At 35.2% G+C, this 16,351-nt stretch overlaps 1 protein-coding gene across 1 annotated transcript in view; it reads left to right on the top strand.

Annotated features, from left to right (window-relative positions):
* The window catches only part of LOC149533362 (pentatricopeptide repeat-containing protein At3g12770-like), an 86,249-nt gene extending 74,404 nt beyond the window's left edge, over window positions 1–11,845 (top strand). Inside the window, exons 4-5 of the mRNA XM_089803879.1 lie at window positions 34–163; window positions 10,555–11,845. The gene's annotated coding sequence lies outside the window, so the exon portion shown is untranslated. The remainder of the gene's footprint in view (window positions 1–33; window positions 164–10,554) is intronic.
* Window positions 11,846–16,351: the final 4,506 nt, after the last annotated feature.

The raw sequence follows: 16,351 nt of genomic DNA, 5'->3' as shown, positions 1-16,351 counted from the left end.
AATTGGCCAATTCGCACAATTCATTTATTGCAGGGTTTTTGTATGGAAGATTCATTGGAACCAAGGCGTGTCTCTTCTGTCATGTGAAAAAAATCAAAAGGAGAACAAGCAACATGTTCATTGTTGACTACACTGAGCCTCACTTGAAACTTTCTGAACTTGGGTACGCAGATGTCTGTATTTACGTTCATTCTCTAATTACTGTCAATAGTGGCAATGGTAATCATTCTCTATTTTTATAAAAATTTAAAAAATTCAAATATTCGTTGACTTACTTATTTTTCCCCATCTTTTCTACTTCATCAAATTGTTAATTGTCAAGTAAATTTGAAGTAAGCTGGATGGCTTACTAGTCCTTTCCTTCTCTAAGGAGTCACCTAGGCTCTCTTCTAGCCTACTAGGGTTCGTCTTTGTCACCCTAATCTCAGAGGATTGCTAACTTATCCCCTACCTCCCTATCCAGTTACACCAATGGGTTTCTACTTGCTTCCACTTTTGAGTCACTCCAACTTGCTCACCAAGTTCACTTTTCCTCCAATCTTGGCCTTTCTGCCTTCTACAAGGAGTGAGTGATTCATTCTATGGATTCTAGGCCTCATCTATGCTCCTGGTCTTGAAATCCAGAGGTCTTCTTACCGATTTCTTCAAACTAGCCCAAACTGGCCTAATTAGGCCTCCTAACTAGGTTTTTGGATGATAGCTCCTAATTCTCCTTAATAAGCTGGTAAACTAACCACCAATCTGAATACCCTTTTGGAAGAGCTTGAAGATTTTGTTGGTCTCAGGTCTCCAACTTGTCCGTACACCTCCTTCCTATATAGGTACCTAAAAACAAGGGTTTTGAATCCTTCTTATCAGCATCAACAAGGGTTTAGTGAATACCCTAGCAAACCTTGTCATGAGAACTTCTCCTCTCACATGTGGCTTCCTTACACATCCCTCCTCCTCCAAGACTCAGATTGAACTACCCAACACATTCAATCCATCCAAATCAACTTGTTAGCATTGTGATCACCTACCCATGCACTAAAAGCTCGCCTAGGGCATCACTTTAAAAATAGTTGTCATGCTTTTCCAGGCCTCTCCTTTGCTATGTACACTATGCAAGGGCTCCACTTCCATATCCCAAAAGTCATGATGATTCCATAGTGAGGATTCATGGGGGAGACATTTTCCCAAAAACTTCCAAAACAAGAACAGTGAACAATCTAATAACAAAAGATTTTCTAACTATGCACAAATGAACTCTAATCCACTTAACGTCTAAAACAAAAAGTACTGTAGTAACATGAACAACAAGAATCAAACACAAAAACGAATCCTTCAATCCCTTGATCTGTACATGCAATCAAGAATTCAAAAAACTGTCAACTTCTATGCTATATTCCGTCGATTCACTTGTGAAACTTCACTTGCTACAACTTCCAACCCTTGGGATGGGTTCACTTGGTGGTTTTATAGGTTCTCGAAGGGGTTTTAGGCAGTTAATCTAACCATCAACATCATATCTACGACATGTCAAGATCTTGCTCAAAATGTTGTCATGCAACTTTTCAAAGTTGCTGACAATTTTTTGCATCTTTGACATTCATCAATTGGAACCTTCCAAGTAGGTCCAATATGACCCATTTATGATGTTTGGGCATGATTTAGCCTCCAAAGCATCAATTCACAACTTTTGACCATTCAGAACCTAGTTGACAACTTTTGCATTAAATTGACAACTTTGGCCATATTAAGCCAAATGATAAATTATGACCTTTCCCCTATGCAAAATGAAGTAAAAACATTATGGAGGACATAGTAACCTCAAATCCTCACTTCCTTGACATTCCTAGGGTATATGATCCATTGCCTTATCTTGCCACCTAAACCACTAAACACAAACAACATAAAGCAAGCAAAACCAAACCACCTAGAGTGGATTGAACCTAGTCAAATCCACCTAGGAACAAACCCAACTATGACCTTCTAAGGTCCAAACACACCTAACTGACTTGGCTAAGGTTAGTACAAGCCAAAAACCCAAAGTGTAGAGTTAGGACTAGGAGTTAGCCTAGGTGCTAGGTGCTAGGTGCTAGGTGCTGTTGCACCAAAACAGTGACAAAGATTCTTCTAGTATAGTCCATCCACTTGATTATGTATGCTTTCCTTTGATTGCAACTCTTCCGTTTGTATAATTTGCATCCATACATTAGGGTAGTCAATTTGTTTTCTTTCAAATGTTTATATTGTTTGTTACTATTTGTATGAGCTTTGGATGGAAACTATTACAGGTATGGATACTAGAACAGTAATTATAATAAGATAAATTGTGTTTAACAAGATCCCATTGGTCCAAGGGTAGGAAAATTTTGTAGGTTGAGCTGGTGAAGCTTGGGATATAAAGACATTGAACTAATGTCAACTCTATAAGTCCAAGCTTTGACTATTGGATATTTCCTCAAGGGTACAAGACCATAATCATTACAGGCAATACAAAATGTTTGGATTTAATGCTAATTATTGACCATCTTTATTTAATAAAAAGCTACAATAGTTTGGAGGAGAGAGGGTTTGCAAGTAGGGTACACTATTGCCTCTGCATGTCTCATCATGTACTCCAATTGCAGATAGGTGTTGCCAGTTGGACTATATGGCCTTACATCTGTTTTTCCTTGGGTTTTCATGCGATATTGTGTTCGATTGGTTTCTTTCTTTTTTCTTTTGTTCTTTCATCTTTGGCTGTCAATCTTTGTGCTTGATTGCTTTTCACCCTAATCATTCCCTGGTAAGTGCCATTAGTGTTTGGTTACAAAGAACATGCCACTTCCACTATTGAATGGTCATAGAGGATGACAATGATGGAGTGGTGGGAACAGTCGAAGAAAATAATGCAATTGTGGATGAAAACCATGCGGCTAGGGTGGCAGAATCTGAGAAACCCTTTTACAAAGTTGTGGTGACTGAACAATTTTCTATCTTTCCTAACTCTGCAAAATTGATGAAAGGATTTTTTCCAAACAAATGGATAATGGAGGAAGTGGAGAACAAGAGTCCAACCCCGATGGAAATCAACGAGATCTTGGATGCTAAAAGGCAGCAAACAATACAAATTACGAGAGAGGAGAGGAAGGTAAGGCTCCGTCGGGAAGTATGATCCTCACCCTCTTATCGAATGTTGAAATGGTAAAGGCTATTAAATTTGAACAATCTAGATTGAGAAATATTATGATTTTGTTGTATGTATGGATTTAAAGTTTCTTTCGGCCAGGAAATTTATTGATGATTGGTTTAACAACACATGGGGAAAGCAATTAGGTATTGTTGTTAATTTTAGGCGAACGATTTAGAAATGGTTGTTTGTTATCTTTCTTAAAACATATGAAATGCAAGAAACGGTTTAAAACATAGGGTTTTAAAATGTGGGTCAAACCCTTTTCAAAGCTTTTATGTGGCCTCCTAAGAACAATGAAGATCATTTTCTTACCCATTATTCTCCTTTTTGGGTGGAACTTAAGGGTGTTTGACCTGAATTTTGGCCACTCATTTTGTATATGTTAAAACCATTGGAATCTGTCCTTCAGGTCGAAGACCCTAAAGTTACTCTCCCCCATCTCAATGCTCATATTTTGTTATCTCTTGACTCTGAGGCATTGTTTCCTACTATAATCTCTATTGATATTGAAGCTGAAACCTATAGGTGGGAGATTGTGAAAATAGGCGACTTAGGAGTTTGTTTCCATTGTAAAGCCAATGGTCATAATTGAAAGGATTGCCCTTCTCTGAAGAATATCTCTAAAATGTTTAATACTGCAAACCCTTACTTAGATCTGGTTTATCCCGACAGTAATAAAGATGCTAATAAAGAAGCCTCTAGTAATGCCAACTCGGCATTAAGATTAAAAAGAATGCTGATAAAAACAATGATGTTCAAAATAAAACTTCATATAAACACAAGGAGAATTTTGTTTCTCTCACTAATCCCCTATTTGAGGAAGATTTTGAAGTCAAACTTGCTTCTAATGTCATGCTTAAAGAAAACCCAAACCCATTTGCTTGTCAACCATTGTATATGAGTGTAGGAAGAGAAAAAGTAAATGAGGATAATGCCCCTAAACAAAATGCACAACAGATAGCTCTGGTTAACATTAAAGAAAGAAGTCAAAACAACAGAAATGGACATAAGCATACATATAAGCGTTCCATGGCCAAGCGTGACACCATACCTTCAATAGTGGACAATACCAAGGATTCGAAAAAATCATATCTCTGCAGATATAGAGAATGAAAGAAAGGGGGGTGGTTTCATTGAAGTTGTTAGCAAAAAGAAAAGGAAGACCTATGAAAGAAGTACCAGTGTTAAAAATGCAGAGAAACACAATAAAGTAAAAAACACAGAGTTACCAGATTGTTTTAACAGATTATGTAATAACCAGAACCCTTCCTCAAATTAATTATGATGATGAATGTTCATAGTTGGACTATTAGAGGGCTCAAAATGTTGGATAGGAAATATATTGTCAAGAATTGGTGCAACAAACTATATGGAAAGACAATATCTGCCTTCAAGAAATTAAGGTGATTGGGTACCATGCTTTCAACACCCTCAAATTCCCTTGGGAGAAGTCTAATTGTCTGTTCTTAGGACACAATAGAGGCAAAGGAGGTGTGGCTATTAAGATAGGGCCTCAATGGACTACAAAAATTATTAAGGATGGTGTGTCACCTTGTCAAAGAACCATTGGGGTTATTTTCAAGCACAATGATTTGATGGTAGGGATTTGTAATATCTATGCCTCCAATGGTTATAGAGAGAGCAATCTTATGGGACTGGCTAGTTGATAACCTTCCTTAGGTTTATTGGAATCTTGTCAGGGATTTTCACATGATTGAAAATAGCCATGATAAATCTGGGGGGAAGAAACATAAATGGAAAGGGAATGAATTCTTCTTCTAGAATAAAATGAAAAGGAAACTAAATATTTGTGATCCCTTAGAGAGGAGGGGTGATGTAGGAGCATCTTGGGTCACTGAGCAATCTTGCATCAACCAAAAATATTGCTTTGTTTTCTGTACTAGTATGTTGTTCGCGGAGTAGCTGTTGTTGCTCGTGGTTTCCAATTGTGCGCGATTGTCACCATGTTGAGGATCTATTTTGGATCCTTGCCTTAAGAGTGCATAAGCTAATGTGCCTTGTGCTTCGAGTTTTGTTCTGTCTTCTCTGGTCACTGTTTCTTGTGATTTCATCTAGCGTGGCATGTATTTTCTTTCAGTGCAGTTTCTTGTGATGATGTGGCGCCTTGCGCGGTTTGGAGCTAACTCCTTGCTCGTGTGTGGACCTATCCTCAAGTGCACATGAACAATTGATTGCCATTGTTTGGGTTATGGTTTACTCCTCTAAGGCAGGACCTATACTTTAATTTAATGCCTGACCGGCCGACTTGTGGTCTAGTTCGCTTTATAAGGACCTTGTCCTAACTTAGTTGAGCAAGTAGTTCTAGTTTGGGAACATGATCCTAGCCTGAGGAAGATAGCAAATTCAATAGGAGTGCTAGTGATGGTATTATGGAAGATGAAGTAGGAGAGCTCTTGAAGCCGTGAAACAATCTTTGTATTTGCCATAACTAGGAAGGCCTTATAGCTTGACATGTTATATGTAATAAGTTGTGTAATCAATCAGTAAATCTATGAAAGAAAGTGTCTCTTTGCTGCAATTCTGTGTTTTGTTTCCGTGCGTACTCTCGGCAAGTTGTTAGATAATTGGATCTGGTCTTGGACTAGACCCTTTCCCTTTCAGCCTTGCATGAAGGAGAAATGATTGCAATAATATATGGTTTACCTAGTGTAACAACCAAGCTAGCAAGAATACAACTTACTGCAGACTGGACAAGATTTATGCGAACCCCTCCATGTTTTGTCTCTCACTCTTCTGGGAACTATCTAATTATATGCTTGTATTTCTTGAATGAATCATCTGTTCGAAATAGGAGAGGAAGTGGTAAAAATTTGTTTAAGTTAAATACTTGTTGAATAATGTGGATTCCTTGGAGGCTATAAAAACCGTCATTTATCTCTCCAAATTCTGCAATAATTGTGTTTCTCCAAGAGACAAGTGGAATCAGTTGGTGAAGACGTGGAAAAAAATGTTCCAAATCATTGGAACTAAAGAAGCTGTTGACAGTAACAATGAAGATTTTTTATTTATCAGAGAGCTAAATTCTATTGAAAAAAGACATCAGGAAAGAGGAAATGATCAAACCTTGGAGAAAAAGCTTATTCATGCCAAAACCTATTTAAGAAAAATCCAAAATCATAAAATACAAGGACAGAGATCAGAGCCAAAGAAAGATGGGTTAAAGAAGGTGACAGAGGGACTAAGTACTTCTTTAACCTTATTAAAGCTAAGCACGACAGAGAAGAGATTAAAGGTATTCAGGGAGAGAATGGGTATCAATAACAATGATGAAATTTGAATACTTTTGTTTAATTCTATAAAAAAATATTTGCCCCAGCATATAAGAAGGAAAATCATATTGCTATGACCCAATGCATTAATCTCATCCTCAAGAGAGTGAATAGGTAAAGCATAGCCTTGCAAAAGAAGATTGATTTAAAAGACATTGATGATACTATTGGATCTTTGGCTAATGGTAAATCCCCTAGTTTGGATGGACTATCAACAAAGTTCTATTAAGTTAACAAAGAGTGGATCTCCTGTGGATTATAGGAACTCTATGATTATGCCTTTGAAACTGTTTCTTTGGGTGAGGAAGTCAACATGGGGTTGATCAAGCTTCTACCCAAAAATGCTGACTCAACTCAAGTTCGGAATCAGAGACATATAACTCTATTGAATATCTCATATAAGACCATTGCAAAAAAAATTGGCAAGGAGAATATCTAATATGCTAAATGATATTGTCCCTACAACTCAAACTGGCTTCATTCAAAGGCAGATACATTCTTGACAATCTCATCACAAGCTGAGAGGCAATGCATTGGGCTAAGATGGACAATCAAAATGTCTCTATGATCTTGCTTGACATTGAAAGGCCTATGACAAAATAGAATTGTAGTTCGTTCTTCAGATGTTAAAGGCTTTCAGGTTCCCTAAATATTTTTGCAAATGGGTAAATATTCTTTTCAAAGACTCCTCTATTGTTATTGAACTTAATGGAGAATTATCCAAGCCTATCCCTCTTGGTAGATCCATTAAACAAGGATGCCCATTGGCTCCTGCTCTCTTTGTAATTGTTGTTGATGCTCTATCCTATGTGTTAAAAAGCTCAGAGCTAGGGTCACTAGCCAAAGGGACCTTTCTCCCTAATAAAGAAGAGTTATTGACTAAACAACTTGTAGATGATACTGATCTACTTGTTGAATTAAGTGATGAAAGTTTTGATAAAGTGCTTAATAAACTTCAAATATTCTGTTCTGCCTCTGATGCAAAAATTGCTCCTTCTAAATCCACCATCTTGGGTTGGTCAGTGTTGCATCCCAAATTTTGCCCTAAGTTTTAAATTGATCATAGCCATTGGTTTGACGAATTATTTCTTTCATGATCATGTGAAACAAGTTAGTTAATTATAGACATTGTATCAATTTATTTCTTTCCTGATCATGTGAAACAAGTTAGTTAATTATAGATGTCATATCAATTTATTTCTTTCTTGATCATGTGAAGTGAGTTGGTTAATTATATACGTTGTATCAACTGATAATGAGTTATTTTCATGATCATGTGAAACAAGTTAGTTATTATAGACGTTGATGAAATCTATAACTATCACTAGATGATCAACAATTGTTTTGAATTAACGATTAATATATCTTTAATTAATGTCTTGGCGAGAATGTTTTATTTGGGTGATTGCAGGAAGAAGATTGAAGAGAGGGGAAGCATTGCTAAATGGGATAATTAGAAGGGGATGGTTGATTGGTCTAGTCATCAGAATCGACAGGTTTGACCTAAGACTACCTTGATAAGGATACTGAGACTTGACATGTTGCATTATAGGACCGCATGAGCTATTAGAAAAAAATAACAAATTAAGACTTAAATAATCTAAATTAAGAATATGAAATTCATACCTTTGAAGATTTATTATTCGAATTTATTATTTAATCATTATCATACAACCTCGAATACGAACACATGTATATAAAAATAAGGTGACACCAATAAATTATAAGTTTATAATCTAATGATGTCACTTCATCAATACATACACATGAACGTTTATAAGAATGCATAATAATAATGAAATAATAAATTAAAAACTCTTCAACTTCTTATTCTTTCCCTCTTTATTTCTTCTTTTGAAAATTCGATTTGAGAGGCATTCGAATGGCCTTCTTTCCAACTGAAGGTAGCCGAAGAGCCAAGCAACCATTTTTTTTATATAGTCTCATCGATCGTATTTGGGATAACCTATTCCTCTCTACTTTCGGTGGCTCTTCTTTTTATCTATTATACATTTGAACAAGGGAGGAAATTCTGAGAATAAACCCGACATTCATTAACTTGTCACCCCGATTACATTTCACCTTCACGGAAAATACCATCTGCAGGATCAGTGCAAGGAAGTGTGGAGTTTATCTTCTCCGTCCGCGAGAGCAAGGAGCGGTCTGCGTAATCACGTAAGATATGCTGAGCTCCGCTGAAAACATGTTAAGATCCATTAATTCCTTTTATTAATAATGGTAAGCCAGTCGGTGTCCTGCTGAATTCATCTTTCCATGTAAATATAAATATTGTTGCCAAAATAAATACAAACTGAATAGAGTATGTGTATACATAGCTTTCTAGTTGGAATCCATAGGGTCTGATAATCATGTCACCTGCTGATCATTTATCATAAGATTTTCACAGCCATGGATATGGAATAATAACGATAGCCATTAATTTAAGATTCTGCCTGAATTTATTTCCAATTTTTTTGTTTTAACATGCTGAATTGTTAATAATATCATGAAGTCCAAACACCAAGGAATTCATCAACAAGGATGCCATAAATGATGAAGAGGCGTAAATCAAAATAGATTGGATATAATCTCTCATGCACCTAGGAATCACCAGCATGGTTGCCTTAAATGGTGAGGAGGTGTAGATAACTTGCAAAAAGCAAGAATGAGATTAGATAACTAAGTAACAAATATGTGTAATAGCTCATGCTTGTCCTAATGATGAAAATAGTTGTCAAGTCGAGTGGTGGAGATCAGGTTTACGAACCCAACTTTGAAATCCTTGGCTAGGGTAGAAATAGGCAGATGTGCCGATCATGTGATCTTTTTTGTTTGTCTAGATGCTTCAGTTATTTTGGGGAATAACTGATGGGACACTCAAACCACCTGATTACTTAGATGGTTGGACTTAAGAACATTCCAAGCCCGATCTCAAGGTAGGGAGGGCTGTTCTATTAAGTTAGGATGTGTGGGGATAAGTATGGTTCGTGATTGAGAGGTTAAGCCTATGTCAATGCTTCTCCTCTCACCAATGCTGAGGCTTGAACAACAAGACAAAGAGAATTCTTCATCATATCTGTATGTTCTTTGCACATTTACTTTTAGATTAATGAAAGCATAATTTGATAATGTAGAAATATATGCATGTTTTGAAAAAGGTAGTTGTTACTTTATATTCAGTTGAGCATGTTAGATTGATTTTAATAACAAATTAATCATTTATTTAATTCCTTTACATTTCGTTGATGTTAATATGCAAATAAATTAGTTAGCAGTTACTTCTTTCTAGTTATAGTAGTTAGTTGAGATCATTGTCTTGTGAATGGGATTAGTTGCTAGTTAAATACTAATAAAAATTTGTTAGGAAAATTCGTATGTTACAGTCAGAATCCCCTTCTATGTGGATAAAAGACAGAGGGTGGCATTGGTCTGGCCTTGATAATATTGAAAGATATTTGGGGATCCCTTTTGCTATTAATACCTCTATAAAAGACATGTGGACCTAGATATACAAAAGGTTTGAAAAGAAGCATATAAAAACACACCCTCTATCCATTGCCAGGAGAGTTCAAGTTGTTCAGAAGGCCCTTTCTCCCATGATGTCTTTTATGCTTCTGCTTGGCTTCTATCCAATTATCAAACCAACAAGTTGGAAAAAATTCTAAGAGACTTCTTATGGTCTAATGGCATGGGGAATAGAAAGAGACATCATGTGAAATGGGAGTGGTGTTGTTTGCCAAAAGAGAGTGGGGGTTTAGGTCTAAGGGACCTTAAAATGCTGGGGTAGTCCTAGCCTCCAAATGGATCATCAAAGCTTTAGATGGCAATGGACCCTGGAAAGTGTTGATTAGAAACAGTCTAGCTTTGTCAGCAATCAAGAAAAGTAAACAAATGATAAACATACCCTTACTGGATATTGTGTTTGGAGATTTTGAAATTAAAGTCTTTGGCTCGAATATATTCTCTACTAACTAGAAGGCATGGTGTTAGGTTAGACCATTGATTTTCTTTAAAAATGTTGTTGGTAAAAATCTGACATATTATGTGCTAGAGAAACCTATCTGGTGGGGCATTTATCTCAGTGGGAAACCTCTTGCATTTACACAGTGTTGCTCTACAAAAAGATGGCATAATGCTGGTGTCTTCCTCATTCAAGATTTAGTGATTGATAAGCGAATGGGCACTTGGGAGGAACTCAGGAATAGGTACAATATTTCTGTTTCCTAGAAGAAAACTTTTACTCTTATTCACAAAGCTTTGGGTTTCTTCTTTCCTGGTAAGACTGAACTTGAATCAAATGATTGATCAGTTAAAATGGACTGATGGCAGTAAGTTGTGTGAATATTCTAGCAAACAAATTTACAATATGCTGAAGTAAGATGGAAACACTGTCAACAGGATTAATCAGGCCCGGGGCTTTAATTGGCCAAATGCTAAATGGCCTTTTATCTTTGAATCATTTTGGCATTCACCAGTTAGCCTAAGATTGTTTGCTTTAGATTGATTTTAACTCTTAAAAAACTTCTTGTCGGGTGTTGGCTTTCACCTAATGGGCAACAAACTGTCTATTGTTCTTTGTGCAACTGTCAAGAAACCTTTGAACATCTCTTGTTTTAATGTATTTTTGTTCAAAATTTGTGAGCCCTTTTCTTTGGTCATCCCATTAGATGGAACAATAAGCTTGGTCCCTTGGCATAAAATACTTGCTGGCTTTGTTTTTGACTTTGATCTTAAGCTGAATAGATTCTGGTTTGTACTAACATCTGAAATACTATGGACCATTTGGAAGCAGAGGAACGAGGAGATTTTCCAAAATAAGAAGCGGAACCTTACTGAGTTTAATCTTAAACTCAAACTCTATATTGTGTCACAGGTCTCAGCCACTATTGAGGTTACTGGCGATAGGTTTCTATCTCTTTTCAGGGATAGAGTTCTGATTTTATTCAAGAAAGACATCCAAGACTTTCACCTTCTGGAAGGAAATCATGGAATGGACACTGTTGACAGGGACAAGATGATACAACAGGGCGATATAACTCATGACAATACAAGTGTTGGGCAGGAGAGACACAGGAATGAAAATATCAGAACTGATGGAAATCATCAAGATGAATGGGACCATACAGAGAATAGATCTCAAGAAGATAAAAGATTGGACAATACTGAAATCAGATCATCCAATAATGGTGGATGGGAACTAATGTCTTCTAGGGTGTTTTTTTATTAATTTTGCTAATATATGTAATTTGTATATATCCTGAAAAACACACTGGTAACTGTTAACATTATACAGCCTTGATGCTGGCTATTCCTCTGATATGATTGTATAGATCCTTTCAGTTGATAAACTATTTTAATATTAAAAAAAGCTACAATAGTTTCCCTTTTCTTCTTGAAATGAGATTAAGAAAACTATAAATGCAGTTGAATGGTCCATCTCTACTCTTCTTAGTGGTGTAGTTTTGGGAAAGCCGATCAATAGTGTTGTGTCAATGCTTATACAATAATAATATTATATGTTGGCTATGAATGTCTCACTTGAAAAAATCTTCTTTTCTTGGATTTTCATTAATAATAAAAGACATCTATCATTTTCCCAAACCGTAGAACCGGTTTTTGTACTGATCAATAAATTTTCTCTGAAATTTTGTTTATTAAATTCTGATTTTTTTCTTTCACTTGGAAGGTTTAAAACATGCATTTAAATGTTAGCTCTCAAATGATTTCTGAATTATAAGCTTGCCAAATGAGGTATATGTTTTACTCTTTACAATGTAGTAATAGACTTATCAATTTGAAGTACACATTTTTGGATTAAGTAAACTTTGGAGAGCTAAGTTTTTAGCGCACACATTATAGTCACAATTCTGCATGTTTGCACTGCAATTTAAAAAGAAAGAATTAAGTTTAATCTCAGCTACAAGTTTTCAAAAAATTAAAAATCTCATTGTGGGATTGTTAATTTTCAAGTAAGATCCCTGCAAATGTAATGATATTGCCTTTACGGTATATATTATCCAAAGGCAGCTTTCTCTCTTATATTTATAATGATTATGTCACGAAGAGACTGTCTATTTGTTAATTAGATAATGAATAACAATAAATAAATAAATAAATAAATATATATATATATATATATATATATATATATATATATATATATATATATATATATATATATATATATATATATATATATATATATATATATATATATAGACAAAACACACACACACTTTATAAACTTATATCTCATATTTTATCTCATATATAATTCTATCTCACATATAATTATATATATTTTATCCAACTAAAGCTATAAAACATCAACACGCCCTATTAGTTGGGGAGGATAAACACACGTATTATCTCAATGTAATATCAAGTTAGCAAGATTAAGGATATCATTGATCAAATGATATCATCTCTTGATATCAAGAGTAATGGCCTCATGAATGTCCAGTAACATGACATTCACCAAGTAATCTTTGAGTAATTGCTTCCTGAATGTTGAGTTACAAGATATTTACCAAGTACTGTGAGCAATGGCCTCCTCAACATCAAGTCGCATGATATTCACCATGCACTATGTAATGGCCTCTTGAACATCAATTTGCATAACATTCACTATGTACTCAAAATGTTCATAAGGTATGTGCACGTTCTCATAATGCTTACCATATGAACAACCATGGTTTGTTTAAGGAACTTAATCCACCATGCAAGTTATCTTCCATAGTAATCTGCTTAGACATCATAAGATGCCCATCACAATAAAAGGCCATGGTCTATTTAAGGAACTTAGTCCACCATGCAGGATATTGTCTATCGTGATCTACTTAGACATCACAAGACATCCATCATAATAGATGGCCATGGTCTGTTTAAGGAACTTAATCCACTATGCAAGATGTAATCTATCCTGATTTGTTTCAGCCATCATAAGATGTTTATCACAATAGATTAAGTTATTGAAAGATCGTCACCTTTCAATAACTCCTACGAATAGAAGTGATAATCATTTGGATGCTGTCACTTTCTCATGATGTACATAGGGGTTAGGCCCAAATGGTCATGAAGTATATTTATGAATCACAGTTCTCTTGACTGCTACAATTTATTGATCATTGAAGAATTCATCTCAACATGGTCTACTCCCTCTAAATCAATATGATCGAGATCATCGAAGGTTGACTGAACCATATCCTCTATTTGCTCTTTACTCTTTCAAGGTCGTCTTCTAATGAAATGTCAAACTCCTTGTGAATGTTAATCTCCTTCTTTTCCTTCAAGAACATTCTCGAAAAAGATCAAAGCAAATAGATATTATAGTACGTATTGAAATAATAAAAGAGACTAATATAATACTCAAATAATATAAGACCATCAATACTTATTGTAATACTCAAATAATATAAAACCATTCCAGAAAAATATAAACAAGAGTTGTGATATAACTGGAGTCCTACCTAATGTAAAAATGAGTTAAGATTGAAATGAAATATACTTTGATGACTTTGATTAAATAGATCTGCCATAGACTAGTATTATGAATTTTATACATGATAATAATATAAATAATATATAATATTTATAATATTATTTTATTACAAGTTAATAAATTATATATATACACTTTTGCATTTTTCTATCAATAAATTATAGATAATTATTGTATATAAACTAAAGTTTAGATATATTATTAATAAATATATTGTAAAGAAATATAATGTTGATTTTGTCAAACTTAATTTTAATGTGAGTTATAATATTTAAATATACAAATATATAAATATAATTATATGTTGAATTATATAAATGGGTATATGCACCGAATTTTATTTCTATTTTTCAATAGCGTGTACGCGCTATAGCATGTACGCACTATGGCTTGGGTAACCCAAGCTATAGAGCGCGTACGTGCTTTAAAAAAATAATTTTTTTATAAATGGGCTGCATACCCACAACCCATTTATTTTATCTCTGTTTTTAACCTTCCTCCAACAACAGCGCGTACGCGAATTGGAGAAAACAAAGCTTTTCACCACCTGCCTTGCGAATATGCCTCCTCGCTGGCAAAATTTGAGATCACGAGCATGCCCATGCCATATGTGATCTAAATTTTATTTTGCATTGTTTGTTATGTTTTTTATATTGTTTTGTAGGGTTTTTACAAATTTTCTTTAGATTTGTTTATTTATTTAGATTTCAATTGATTTTTTATCAGGAAATGTCAATAATCAACCAGCAAATCCCCAAGAAGCTCGAAACCCTCGAGAAAATCAAAACCAAAACCCTCCCCAAGAAAAACAAAAAATTTTGCAGCCTGAACCAATTGCAAGACCTTCGCTTGGCACACAAGAAAATATAATAAATGAAATAGAAAGAGGCAAAACTGAATTAGAAGGACTCATTGGTCAGTCGAAAGAATTTGGACAAACCAATCCAATGAGGGCTCAATTAGCATTGTCCCTTGAATCCATTAAGACCCAGATAGCTTTAGTTAGTGGTCAGTTAGATGTTTGGCGGGTTAAGAGGGATGAACAAAAAAGATTTTATACAAATAAATTGTCATATCAAGATGTTAAAAAAAAAGATATACCAAAAGGTAGAATATGTGCATTATTTAGAAAATCTGGTGAACAAAGTACTGTTAGAGAGGGTACTAAACGGTTCCCCATCCATTGGTGCATACACGATGCTATTAGAAATAATTTTGGGGATAGATGGTGGATGGTTTTTGATGCCCCTCCTTGCAACAATCATGAGGTCCCTATGTATTTTTTAAAGAAATTGTATTGTGAGTTTGTCCTTGAGGAGATCCTCAATTATTTTGATATATTAGATTCCCAGGGTAGAGGTGGGGGGTCATCATTTGAGAGGTCAGGGACACGTTGTGACCCTAATGTAGTTAGGGCACCTGTGGTCAAGCCATAGGGTGAGCATGTGACTATTCCTTCAATTGTGAAGGAACATGTAGAAGCTAGCACTTTAGGGACCATTAATGCTTTGACGCAGACGCTCATCCATTGCACGAGTCCATTAGTTGAGGGGGAGCCTTCAATGCATTGTGGTCACATGTGCACATCATGTAGATCCTTATGCACATTTGGCACTCATGCTGGAGATGGTGCGGATGATGGGCTCGTCATTGATCAGCTCCCAAGTGACGCATTTGGAATTGACACATAGGTAAATTACAATTCTAATTTACTAATTTGATCACATTTCATATGTATAGTGAACGATTAATTAATTAGCATCTATTGACATTGTTCAAAATTCAGGGTTAGAGTATTGGTGGGCCTAGTAGCGATCCCTCGGCCCCATTTTTTGCCCCATCCATGAGTCTAGAGGTATGTATCGATTTAATCATTTAAATTAATACATATATTTATTAAGTAATCATATTAAGGATTGCCAAAAATTGTGCATGTGGATCAGTTCTCTACATGACCGTCGACATTTACTACAAACTCAAAGCATAGAAATCATACGAGCTTCGTAGAGGTACATTTGTTTCATGTTAATTTAATTCATTTGATTATATTTGTTTCATGTTACATGTAACGTGTATTGTATGACATGCAGCTCATGACATCGGACACTGCTCATCTTCGATAGTTCGTCGATCATGGAGTGGCTGTAGCTATGGCTAGTTCACAACTATTGACTGAGGTATGAAAGAATTTTCTTGGTTTTAGTTGTTGTTTATAATATTTAGTATCAAAATTTCTAATGTTCTTTATAAGTGATTATATTGATTCAATCGTTGTAGGGTCTTGTCACACCTGTTCGTCCACGAGTGTTCGTGGTGGACTTGCAGAGTGACTATATGATGGCGGTAAGAAAATAATTAATTTTGTGTGTACATATATTTGGTTTCAATTTATAATAATTATTC

The sequence above is a fragment of the Cupressus sempervirens genome, chromosome 10, assembly GCF_028749045.1.
Source record: "Cupressus sempervirens isolate cs-2001-9-10 chromosome 10, ASM2874904v1, whole genome shotgun sequence".
NCBI lineage: Eukaryota > Viridiplantae > Streptophyta > Pinopsida > Cupressales > Cupressaceae > Cupressus > Cupressus sempervirens.
Note: the sequence above shows the minus strand (reverse complement) of the source record. Positions and strands in the feature narration are given on the sequence as shown.